This window comes from Hibiscus syriacus, unplaced genomic scaffold (assembly GCF_006381635.1).
Source record: "Hibiscus syriacus cultivar Baekdansim isolate YM2019G1 unplaced genomic scaffold, ASM638163v2 tig00003725_pilon, whole genome shotgun sequence".
NCBI classification, from domain to species: domain Eukaryota; kingdom Viridiplantae; phylum Streptophyta; class Magnoliopsida; order Malvales; family Malvaceae; genus Hibiscus; species Hibiscus syriacus.
In genome coordinates this window covers 1,712,739-1,726,779 of record NW_024061982.1, presented here as the reverse complement: position 1 = coordinate 1,726,779, position 14,041 = coordinate 1,712,739, and the positions used below count along the sequence as shown (strand labels likewise).

The following is a 14,041-nucleotide window of genomic DNA, read 5'->3' as shown; positions in this document are numbered from 1 at the left end:
CTAACAATATTTCAAATTATTTAAATAATATTTTTAATATTTTATTAATATTATATAATAAAATGTGTAATGTATACTATAAATGTATTATTATTTTTTGTGTGTGTATATATATATATATATATATATATATATATGTATATTAAAGACTTCATAAGTGGCATTTTTATTTTTGCAGAATGTGATCACATGAAATATGTCCTCTTAATCAATAATACATAAAACTTTAAGAATTACAAATAATTTATTATTCATTAGAAATTTAGGAATTATAAGAATAGAATGATAATGTCTTTCAAGAATTTTAATTATTGTTTTGTTTTAAAATCAAATAACCTCACTTCAAAAGTTGTTTTATCTTTAAATAATACAAAATATAATGATGATTATTCCAATAACAATGTAATTTATTTAATAAAAGTATAGTTTGAATTCAGATGCTGGTACAAAATATTAATGCTCCATAGAAGAACTTCTAAGAGTCTTATATGAAGATAATATAGCATGCATTGAATAATTTAAAGAAGGGTATATAAAAGATGATAGAACAAGACAAATTTCATTAAAAATTTTCTTCCTTCGTGATCTATAAAAGGATGAAGACATATATTTTATCACATACGTTCAAGTGAAAATTTGATAGATCCATTTACTATGTTGCTTTATTCCATTACATTTGAAAAGTTAGTCTTCAACAATATATTATGTCATTTCAGAGGTCTTGAATGATACATTCATGAGATGATAAAATTTGATAGATCCATTTAGTATGTTGCTTTATTCCATTACATTTGAGAAGTTAGTCTTCAACGATATATTATGTCATTTCAGAAGTCTTGAATGATACATCATGAGATGATAAAATACACGATGTATTTTTTCTTATCCATAATTAAGTTTTTTTTTTGAAAAGTTTTTAATTAAGCTTAAGCACAAGTATATATATATATATATGGGCAGTATCGAATTACACCTAGTGTATAATTAAGAGTTTTACACATTTTTAATACCATTGAATGAATGAAATTGGATTGAAATTAATAATAGAAAATAAGAATATATTCAATGGGAAAAGAAAACAATGAGTTCATCTCGACCTTTGATTTTATTCATCCAACTGTTTGAAAAATGAATAAAACTCTTAATTTTACACTAAATATAAGTGGATATATTAGAAAAATAATAACTCAATATTAAATTATTAAAAATCTTTAAAAAAAATTAAATTAAAGACTCATAAATTACTCGAATCAAATTTTAAAATACTTTTGAATACAGCTAAAAGAATATCGAATCAAATTCAAGCCTTTTTCAAATTAAACTCGTGTATCCTATCATTTTCTTGTTTTGGTTGGAAAGTTTGAATACGTTGAAAGAAGTATTGAATTGGTAACTATTCTTAGAATATATGTAACAGGGATGGGGACTTTGGGGTATGGTCGTACCCTGCAATCTGCGTAAGACAAAACCAGACCACCCCTCCTTTCCTTATCCCATCCCATCCCATCCCATCATCAATTCCTCACAATTATCATCTTTCCTCTTTTTCTTGTACCTTCTTACAATGATACATATCTCCTGGCCAAAAGGATCATTGATTGTTCCTTTTACTGTCTGTTTGACACAATTTAACTTCAATAGTTAAGGTTTTCAATAATTGAGAAATTTGTAAAACTTGAAACTTTTTCATTGATATTTAAAAAGTAGTTGAAGAAGAAAATGTTACAAACAAAACAAACCCTGTTAGAGTAGGGGAAAAAGAAACATCAAATCTTCAATCAACTTAGCAAGAAAATACAAAGAAGAAGGAAAAGATAGGAACTCGAGTTCCTTGAGTGATGATCCTACCAAAGAGGCCTAGATCTCTTGGATCCAATGGCTGAAGGGCAGATCTGTGGAACTGTAAACGCATCATTTGTCCATCTCTTGTTAGCTTTCATGCTTGTAGTTTCCTTTGTCTCTTTAAACCCAATTGAATGTCGGGGAAGATCGAGAGGAGATGATGACTGGGGAACCCCAAGGCCTAAACTTTCTTGTGATAAACTTGTCATATTGCTTTCAAGATCAGTATAAAAAAGGGCAACATCCCATCACCATCACTCTGACAAAAAGAATAGACCAAAAAAAACAACAAATTTGTTTAGATCCCAATGAAAAAATCATATAATTCAAAGATAGTTGAAAAAAGAAATAGATGAATGATGGATCAATGCAAACCTTACAGAAACCAAAGGGAGGTCCACAGGAATCAAGGAAATCTTCAACGTGCCATCCTGGTAGCATCTCTATCAGGTACTCAGATATGCTACTCGTTGAACCATCTCCATCATTTGCTAACAAGTTATTTTCTCCATTGCTTTTGTTAACCAAAGCTGCTGCAGCTGTTGTTGCTGCGGATGGATTGAAATTTGATGGAGAACTCAAGTTTGGGTTCTTCACCGATGATTGAAACTTGAATTCAGGGACTGAATCACAACCGTTAGATGGTGTGTAGATAGCAGATGTTGAAGAAAGTTTAACCCCTGTAAGAAGGAACCTGTTATGTTTCTGGATATGTTCGTTTGCCGAGTGAATTGGAAAATCACAATCTCTGCATAGAATTGCCCTATCTTGTTGACAAAACAAGAAAGCTCGTTTCTCCTACAAAAAACAAAAACAAACAAAACAAAACCCAACAATCAAAACACCAACTTCAACGAAATTTAACGGAAAGATGAACCTTATTTAAAAAAAAAAACAATGGAAGTACCTGACAAATATCGCAAAGAGGGACTTGTTTAGAAGAGCAAAGATGGAGGAGGGTAAAACGTTGGTGCTTAGATGCAAGCTTGTTGGCGTGGTGGACGCGATGGTCACAGGCATCGCAAAGCGCGGCCTCGTCGGCTGTGCAGAAGACGGTGGCCTCCTTTTGTTACAACATCGCACTGAATCTTCATCTGTTTTTGTTGATCTTTGGCTGCAAAAAAAGAGGGTTATAAGCGTGCATGTTCAGAGTAAATAATGGTAAGAGTAAACTATGGAAAACATTAGTTTGGGTCTAAGATAACGGGGATTCATATTTGGGAATTGAGATGCCGTAAGGATGGAGAGAGACACGGAAATATGGGTAGGGCTTTGAATGGTGATTTTTGTTTTAAGTATCCAATCTTGAGTTACAGTGAAAGTTGAAATAAACAAACATTATATAGATACTTTCATTCAAACGATTAATAATATGTGGTCTCCACCTTATTTTATCTAGCTAAAGAAAAGACTAGAGGTAATCTTCACTTTACTACTTTTTTTTCTTGTATATAAAGATTTCATCTCATGAGTATTCTCTTTAATTTTTTAAGAAATTTTAAAATTGTACTTTTATAATAAGTGTTTGATTAAAATAAGTTTGATATTTCAACGGTTAATTTTTTTTATTTGAACAAAATAAATTGAAATAGATAAATCTTCAACGATTGAAGTACAAAATTTATTTTATCAACAAAAAGAATATAATAGAACTAAGTTATGTAGAGAATGGGAAGATAGGACAAGAATAAAAGGAATTTAATTCTAAAATAAAATCCCCATGCCCTTTCATTTCAATGTAAATATTAAAGCTCCTTTCTGCCCCATTTGGTAGGATGTTGCTTCTTATTATTATTTTTTGAGGTTTCGGGTTCGAACACTATGAATGTCAGAAGTCTGAGCATTCAATATTAAATAGTTAAAAGTTATTTAAATAGATACTATTTTATATTTATCCCAAATTAATAATAATAGAAAAAATATATTACGCGATAAACCGTTTATTATTTTGAAAAACCCAAATATGAGTTTAACTTTCCAATTAATATGTCAATCAAGTTTAATTTGATTGATATAATCGTTTTATAACCTTTATTTTAAATTGGTTTCTAAACTTTTAGATATTTTAATTAAACATATTTATATCAAAATGTTTGAATATGGCCTCAAGTCCTTCTAAGTATGGGCATTCTACACCATCTTCAAATATGTCAACAACATCAAGCTTTTCTTTGAGATGACTGGGACTTACCCGATAATAAATCTCATTACTTTAGAACCGTTATAGTTACGATCGCCATTCACCTAAGCTTTTTTTTTCCGATGGCTCCCCTACCATTAGGTCGTTAACAACAATCTTTTGAATAAAGAATCATTGAAAAAGCACTCTCTAAGATTATGTGATTGAGTTTTCAAACTCTAAGCGAGAAACAATCGTCCGATCGAGTTTGTTTATAACCCTTGATATCTATATAGTATTCCAAGCTGTCGTTTATGAAGTCACATTCGACATGAAGTGTCAAATATCTATTCGTTTGGAGTGAACTCTATAATAGTAAGGTTAGTGGTTCTCAGTTACCTCGAATGATGATTGAAAAGATTGAGTTACTTGTGGGTACCTCCAAACAACCATTTGTTAAATGAGTATTTTCCTGGTTTTGAAAAGGTAGTATAGTGAGTATTCTACTAAATAAGTTGTTCCTGAAGTTCTAATTTAATTCACATTATACAATCCCTTAATTTTAATTTATTGTATGCAGCAGCATAGACTTTGTCTCCACAGTTCTCATCGCATCAACTATTTCAAGATTGTGTCCAACGTTGATGCATTGTCAGTTGAACTTTTAATTATGCAGAAGGCATGACGATGAGCTGACATAGGTTGTTAGAGCTAATTTCTCTTTTTTTTTTTATTATTATTATTAGAGAAATTCTCCTATCGGTTGGAGGTTTGACCATGCATGCTTTAACACTTGAGGACACACAAGCAGAGGGAGGACTCAATTTTCAAAAAAATATTCATTCACATTTTCTTTCATTCTCTACAAATCTGAGTATCTTTCTTCCATCGGAGCATTCAACTACCCTGACGAAGAGTCAATTGATCGGCGTCTACCTGAAGCACCAAAGAATAAATAGAGTGAAGAGCTATCAACAGACTTCTTTTGACTTTCTTTTCGATTTATTTAAGTGTTGTTATTACTTTGAATTTCGGATTCTTATCTCATATCAATATATTTCTATTTTTGCTTACAAATTTGATTTGATGCTTGTTCTAAATACTCAAGTATCGAAAGAGCTTAGAGAGCGTACAATATCGACATAGTTGTCGCAATATTATAAAACGCTTTAGGGTCTGCATGCGAAAGCTGCATGATCATTTTGAGACATCGAGTTCCCTCAAATATTGACACCATCTCTGCCAAGCACCCGAGAACCAGTGGAGGCACTGGGAAGTCGCATGATTTGAATGTTCTCGCCATCGACAGAGGGAGAATCCTTGATGCCCTGTCTCGAAGCAAAGCTCAATACATCAGTAGAATATATTGGTATTGGTAGCAATTTCAACAAGTATTTCGTTACGCTTAGCTTTAGAGTCGTTGTCGCAATAATGTCACCGTGTTTGGAAGGCTTGATTTCTATTTTTATACTCTTTTTTTGAACCGATGTTGTCACAAAGTTATCCAAAATGTTATAACTAACCGGATGCATTGGATATAATTGTGTCGACTATTACTTGAATGATGTGTGTACGCTTGTACTAGTAATGTCACGACATTAACATATTACATCATGTGATCAACGGATCAAATTTGTGGCGTTGTTACATGTAATTGATTTAATGTGTGTTTTATTTCTTTGTTTCGAGTGTTTTATTTCGGCTAATGGGGGCCATTACAGTCAAAGTTCAACAGTATTTAGGAATATTTAAATATCAGTTGAAATTATGCATCATCTTCTAAAGGTTAAAAGGTAATTTATTGAAGTGTTATTTTATAACACGTCTCTTCATATAACAGGTACTTTTTTTTAATGTCCCATCTCTCTCTCGCATTAATTCAAAGATGGTGGAGATATTTAAAAAGGAAGTATAGACAAGCAACCTCCCACATGCCTCCATTATTGAAAACGGTTTCATCTTTTAACATTTTCATTCAATTGATTAAGTGATTGTCACTCTCACACACTTATAATATACATATTGGAGATTCTGATCTTATACCGTACGTTTTTTAAATTATTTTTTAAAAGTAGTCTATGTGAGGTGCGGTAATGCGACCAATTCTCAAGTTTTAAGTTCGTATTTGTCAAAAGCTTAACCAAGTTTAGTATTAAGGATGGCGTATAGGTTTATATGAATGTTATAAAAAAAATAAAAGCGATGAGCTTGACAATTAAAATAATATCATATTGTATTTAGCCAGTTTAAAATATCCGACTTCTTAGAAATAATTAGAATAAAATTTAATTTTAAATATATATATGATTTATAAAAATATTCTTTTTGATTAGACTGAAGTGATATAATTAATGTTCGGAATTTTTTTTTGTCATGACAAAACACCTTACAAACATAGTTACTCCAATTCGTGATCAATAAGAAGGATAACACTTCTTTTTATCACTAAATTTGCTTGATGAATTCTCTATAAAAGTATTTTTAATATTCTCAATCTTAACATTCTTCTTCAATCAACTATTAAATCAATACGAGTTTTCCTTTTTGTCAACTTCTTTAATTTCTATTGCAATTAATCAATTTAATTGTCTTTAGACATTCATTCATTTGTTCAACTTAGAACCTCTTCCAAGAAATTAACTTTTTTTTTCTTTTGTACTCTATTAAAAACGTTATTTCATATAAATTACAAATTGATTATCTTAAAATATATATATATAATTAAAAATACACCTTAATTACAAATTTATAATATTTTAATACTAAACATCCAAATAAAAAAAATAACCCATACTTCTTCATTGTTAATATTTTAATATTTTTATAATTTTTAATACTCTAATATTTTTAATACATTTTTCTTATATTTTAACGGCTTTATAGGATGATGGTGCGTTAGAATCGGTGCAAAATACTTAATATTTTTAATAGCAGGTGATCAAAATGAGACAAAAAATGTAATATTGAGTATAATTTTAAAAATAATTAGGTGACTAAAACAGAATCGTGCAAATACTTAAGTGACTAAATATGTAGTTTACCCTTCATTTTATAACCATGGAGATACTTACAGTTGAACGGAGGAAAAGCGAGTGTAGTACATAATTGAGCAGTTAAAGGTGTAATGTATAATCGCAATAAAGGTCTTAAAGATTGCCAACATTCTTATTGCATCTAATGTATAATCCCCAAAAAGTCCAAATCTCAAAGCTGGGGATTTTGGTGGACATAGAGGCATATCCATAAATATTGATCTTGAAATTCAATTTTTTTTATGTTAGTCATCTATTCTATTGAAGGTGTTCATATCTACCCAACCCAATTTGATGATGATGGTTTAAGAGTTGGACCACTCACTGCCTTCAAAAAGTTGAACATAAATGAACATTATTGCTCCGGGGCTACTGAGTAGTGCCTAAAAAGTTTGTGAAAACGATGTTTGTACATACATCTATGGGAACCACATGATTGATGAACCAGCTGCTTTGGTTATGCAAATTCTTGAAGATGACACCCAACATAGTAGATAATATTACATATCTCTCCTGCATCTTCCCCTTAATGTAAAACAGTTGAAGACTTAATGTATATGTAGTTTTAATAACATCTTTATTAAAGGTTTCTTTCAAAATTTCACACCCAACGTTAGAATCGGTGTAATACATGTCAAAGCATTCTACCATGCATCCTCTATATAAGACAGTAAATATTTTGAAATAAAAGCATTTCGATTCGGTAAGTATTTCCTTCATTCTAATGGTTCCAATTCATATGCACCAAACATTTGCAAATATATATATGTTGTGAAAAGCCACACATCAAGTTAAGAAAAGTTGTAAGAATTCATCAATAGAATTTTTAGTAGCACAATATAAAATCTCAAACTATATATCGTTTGAGAGGTCAGTTAAGGATATCATTTAACGATTGAATATTAAAAGGTATAAGGAGAAGATGTTAAAAAAAATTATGTGATTGTAAATGATGTTGATATTAAATATAACATATATAAAATTTTCATACAACAGACATATAACTTGTGATAAATATCGACTATTGTAAAGTATAGGCTTAAAATATTAATTAAAGTCAATTATTTAAAAGATAGTTAAAAAAAACTCATTTTATTTCTTTGAGAATAAAGGAATTGAGAGTTTGGTATTGCTTGTAAAAAATGATTTTAAAAGTAATTTGAAAATTGTAATTTAAAATTTAATTGTTTGAGATTATTGTTAAATAGTTATTTAAAAAAGATAAAATGTTCATTTTAGATATTATATTGTAAATTGAAAATATAGTATTTGAGGATAAAAATATAATTTTACGCAAAAATGATTTTTCACAGCAAAAACTAGAAATTTGAGCATATGATGTTAGGTTAAAAATCATTTTTTCAACCACGATTTTAAATCAATTTTTGAGTATTTAGCATTTCTTATGGGTGAAAAATCACTTTTCTATTTGAAGAGAATCTCTACATAACAGTCTTGTCTAGTCATATTTGATAATTATTATTTCTATTTGAAATATAGGGTGAGAAATTTTAGAAATTTACATATAAATGTGTGCTTCATGTCACAAAATAGTAAACAAGATTGAACAAGATTGGATTGTATATATTCTCTAATAATAGAAGTGATTTTGCTTTTTGTAGAGACAAGAAATCATTTTACGATGGTCTTGTCTATTCATATTCAACATTCGTTGTTTCTGTTTGAAATTAGGGGTGAGGGTTTTTAAAAGTTTACAAATAAATGTTAATTTCATGTCACAAATTAATACTTAATATTGAACAAGACTGGACTGTATAGATTCTATGAACATCTAGAAAGCACATTCTGATAGAAGCACTTTTGCTTTTTGTAGAGATTAGAAACCTCTACGCAACAATATATTATCGTTTGGGTAAACTATCTGTGTACCCAGAAAAACAATCCCTTGTTTGGATGAAGCATAGGTACACTGTCGATCCTAAATTTAAAATTAAGTTAGACAAACTAGTAATTATCTTAAACTCGATGTTGATTTTATGTTTCTGTGTATTGATCAAAGCTTTCGAGTTACATAAATGACGTGACATGTGGAAGGTATTATGTCATACTTAATTCAAGTCATTCTGGAACACAAGCATTACGGTTGTTGTTTTTCAAACATTCAAATATTCATACTCTCACATTATAGTTGCACGTTCATATGTCAATATCAGGTTGCATGACATACATGGATTGTGTATTACACATTTCTTATGTCTTCAAGGTATATGAATATGAGTTTCATTCAATTGGAAATGAAAGAGAATGAAATTAAGTCCATACTTGGCGTGAATTCCTTCATTACGAAGAGAGTCTTTAAACCGTCTAAAATCGACAAAGATTCGTACTAATATAGATATCAAATAGAAGATCAAACAACCTAAACAACATAAATATTGTATAAACTCAAGCCATAATAATAAAAAAAAAGAAGAAATTATCCTCTTTTAGCATCTTGCAATCTTGAACCATGATCATCGCGTACGTAGAGACCACTTTAACGTCGAATATTGAAATCAGGGTTTGTGAAACCCAACTGAGAAAATGAAAGTAAAGAATATTGGCCGAGTCTAGATTCTAGATAACATGAATATTGGCATAAATACTAAAGAAGAAAAAAATCTGGGCAGGCCACAATGGTGGCCCAATTAATCTAATATATAACTTATTTTTACTAATATAATTTAGTTATATTATATGTTTGTTAGCTCGCATGTACGCATAGAATTGTATACCATGATTATTGTGATGATTTACTACTTATGACGAGGTAAACATCGCTAAAACATAATCCTCATTGGTAGATTGCTCATCAAAGTGACAAAGTTATTATTATTTTATTTATTCACACTTAAAATGTAATAATGACAATTCCAAGAAAAATGTAATAATTGATAAAAACCAACTTTTTAGAAAGTATAAATTATAATATTTAAATTACTTATAATTTTCATTTTTAAATAAAAATAATTATGTTTAATTAAATTAAAATTCATTTCTTCTTAAATATTGTTAAAAAATAATTAATCAACGAACTAAGTTATCCCAGTAATTAAGGAATTATTATTATTGTAGACACCCGTTTTTGTCTAGATCAAAAAAATATATTATTATTATTATTGTTATTATTATTAATTAAATTAAATTACATTTTGCATGCCTGTTCCCAGCCCAGTTATAAGCCCAACAGTACACACTCAAGACCCAATTGCAAGACCCGGATCCGAATCCGACCCAAACCCAGCACTCAACCCATTCAACTCCAACCCCCCACGTATCTTAACCATTTTCACTACCCCCCACTAAAAAACCAACTACTCCACTAAACCCACTACCAATCACACAAAAAAAACCACATTCAACTATAAATGAGGCAGGCATAGGAAGAAAACTTGAAGGGGTCGATTTGGAGGAGAACAGAGCAACTGAAGTAGAAGTTAAGGTTTTTCTCGTTTCTGAATTTTGAATTCTTTAGGGTTTAATATCAGGGAAGCTAATATTCATGGCTACCCCAAGACATCACCAAAATCCAACTAATCGAACCAGAAAAAAGAAAACCCTGAAAAATCCAGAAGCTAATTTTCTATATGAACTCCATTCTTGCTCCAAATCCAAGGACCTCAAAGCAACAATTTCACTTTACGAGTCCTCAATTTCCAACAAAACTCGCCTCAACCAACACCGTTTCAACTCAATGCTTTACCTTTTCTCCACTTTCTCCACCGATCCCGACTAAAAAGACCTCACTTTGCAATATGGGTTTCGAGTTTCTGACCATATGACGACCTTAAAAATCCATCCTAACGAAGCTTCTGTTACATCCATTTCCGGTTTAGTCGCGGCCAAAGGCGATGGGGATTACGCTTTTAAAATTGTTAAAACGTTGGGTGATTATCAAGTTCCTCCTCGGCTTCGTACTTATGAGCCTGTGTTGTTTTGTTTTAGCCAGAAGTTGGAAGCTGACAAGGCTTATCAAGTTGATGAGGAAATAAATAGCATGGTTTTGAATCTTGGGTAAATTATCTCCACAATCATTCAACTATTATGGGTAAGATCCTCTCAAGATCCCTCTGGTTTTGCATATTTATATACTGAGGGCCATTTTGCAATTAGCAGAATCTTAAATTCCGCCCACCGTCCCTGCTATTTTGATATGTAAAATATTTTGGTCACTGTTTTCGATTTGGTCCATAAATTTCATTTTCATTTCAATTTAATCTACTTTATTATTTCTTCGTTTACATTAAATTGGTACCCTAACTTTGATTTTTTTTTTCTTTTTGCAGCCTTCAATTAACTTTAATTTAATCATTAATCTCTTCAATATTTTTTATTTAATATTTTTTTCTCATTTTATTTTATTTTATCCTATTATTTAGCAGTAATTTGATATTTTTTAGAACAATTTCAATCGATCAAAGGTAATTAGTTTGTATTGAATTTTTAAATTTTAATTTTAATTTCAATTTTTTTGCAATTAAGACAACCAACAAATTAATTGATACCGAAAGGGTGGTTTAAGGGTCTTAATCCTTCCTTGATCGTAATCGATTCTCGAACCTGACATATTTATGGTAGAACATAGACCAGGTAAGATGGTGTCCGATCCACCTAACTATTTTTTAAATGATCGGTGGTGACTCTAACCCAATTATTCAAGTCGAAGCCCAATTCCGAGCCCACCTGAAAGACGGCCGCGACAGCTTGTTGACTTCGCTGAGGACATGTAAGTGAGTCAAGCTAAATTAATTTCCGATTGTCTTTTTGAGAAAAATTGCAAGTTTAAATTTTAATTTATTTATTCGATTACAGTTATTTATCTTTGATTATTTTTCAAATAAATAATTGTACTAACGTTTTTTCAATGATTTCATATCTTTAACTTTTTCTATCTAAGGCTCTATACCCGAGCTCCGAACCCTTTTAAGTGGGGGGCGAAAGCAATGCCTTCGTGAGAATTTATTCTCCGCATAGGCCTAGCGAGTAACATTTGGGATTCATATACCTTATGTCTTTGTGTGAATTTATTCACCGTGCGGGCATAAGAGAATATATCCTCTCGAGTTTAACTTAGTCCACATGAGCTTGTAATGGGCTTAGGACTAAGGGTCTGGCAAGCCCAGGGGGCACCAGCAAGGAGAACTCGGGTACCTTCTTTAGAACCTAAATTGGGAGACTATAGGGAATTAGAGCCCACCCCAAAATCTCATTTCAAACCCTAGGCTGCTTTAAGATTATTTCTTACTTTATTTCTGTTCAAAGCATGTGAACTAGAAATTTATGCAATTATGACTGGTTCAAAATTAACATGTGGGGTAGATATCATGAGGGGTAAGATTTTTTATTTTCATTATTGTTTTGATTATTATCCTTATCTCACTAACTTTTTCCTTTCATTTTTTTTTCTTTCATTTTATTTTTATCATTTTCATCATTCAAAAGAGGTGTTGATCCACTAAGACATGTTCGTTAAACCTAAATAATTTGCATTAATGGATAAAGGGGTTGTAATACAAGAGGTAAAAAACGCAGAGGTCCGACTATGATCAGAAAAGACTCAGAAGGAAAAGGGAGACACTCTACAAGGTAATTATTTGTCACGTTCAATCAAGAAGACGTGGTGCCTATAATCGAGAAGTATACCACTCTGTTGCATTGTGAATAACTCAGAATAGACCAGGATTTACTCCAAGCACATCAAAAGTCCATTTTCAAAAACGGCTTGGCAAAGGTTGCAGGGGCAAGATGAGAAAAAGATTGTTGACCTGGAGAGTCCCTTCAAAGACAACAAGAAAAAGATGGCAAAGTGATAGCTGAAATTGGAGGCCATTATTGACGAATTCAAGAAACAAACGAATGAACTTCAGATAGTCCCTTTGATAGAGGATTTCAATGGCATTTTCGTTGGGAACATGCTCAACAAAGGATGAAAGCTAGAGATACAATCATTCGAGACTTCGTGAAACAAGTATAAAAAGTAGCTTGTCACTTGCACGATTTAGCTAGAGAAGCCAGAGTGGTTCGACAAGGTATTCAACCGGTGACAGACGAAGGCAGAAGACTAGTCAACCTGTTTCGGGTCTAGAAGACTTAGTCAGAATGTACCTTTAGGATGTTTTTGTCTTTTAAGAAATAACACTTTTGTCCCAATAAAGATTATTTATAATTTTCGGATCAATGCCTCGAACATTTCATGCATTTTGCATTTACATTTCATTTTTAAGCATTTTCATAAACATGAAATTTCTTCATGGAGGATTCGATGAAGTGATCTTAACCATATGACACCACATGGAAGCAAGATTTTAATAATTAAAGAAAAAACTGAAATCAGTACAGTGGGAGCCTGATCATCTGATTGTAGGAGTAAGCCTGCCAGGATGATCTGAGAAAAGAGTTCCCATATCCTAAGGGCTACGATGTTGAAGCTGTGTACAGTTACCACATAGGAAGCTCCAGACATTCCTCTGAGAATTGTACGGCATTGAAGCGCAAGATCCAAAACCTGACGGGTTCAGGGGCATGAAAAATCGAAGAAGAGGATATTGCATCTACCATTTGCATTGAGAGCATTGTTTTGTTTGAACACTTTTTTTATCTTTCATGTTTGCTTAATCTTTTAAACATCTGAATTTATGCTACCTTCTAAGGTGAAATAATTAAATGCGTTTTAATTTTTAGTTCTTTGAATATTAAATGATTAAGGATTCTTTTAATTCTTAAAGAATTATAGATTTTTTATATATGACAAGATTAGACCTCTCTTATCCTGTCTAAAACCCCAAAATAAAATACATTGATTCTTTACCCAAAATAATTCATGGCCATTACCAAAAGACCAGATTTTGACATTACCACCCTTTGAAACTTTTGAACCTTTCTTTGGGTCAACAAAGTCACTCAATTATCGTCACTCAATTATCTTTCTAGACTCAAAATTGACATTTTTATACCATTAAAACCTAAGGTTTTGAGTTGTTCATTTGAACATGAGCATTCTTCTAAGACACAACTTGGGGTATTTCGCAAGGAGCCTAAACATTGAGAC

The 14,041-nt window shown here is 31.3% G+C and overlaps 1 pseudogene; it reads right to left on the bottom strand.

Moving 5' to 3' along the window:
- Positions 1–1,669: 1,669 nt before the first annotated feature.
- LOC120183652 lies at positions 1,670–3,103 on the bottom strand (annotated as a pseudogene).
- Between the last annotated feature and the right edge of the window lie 10,938 nt (positions 3,104–14,041).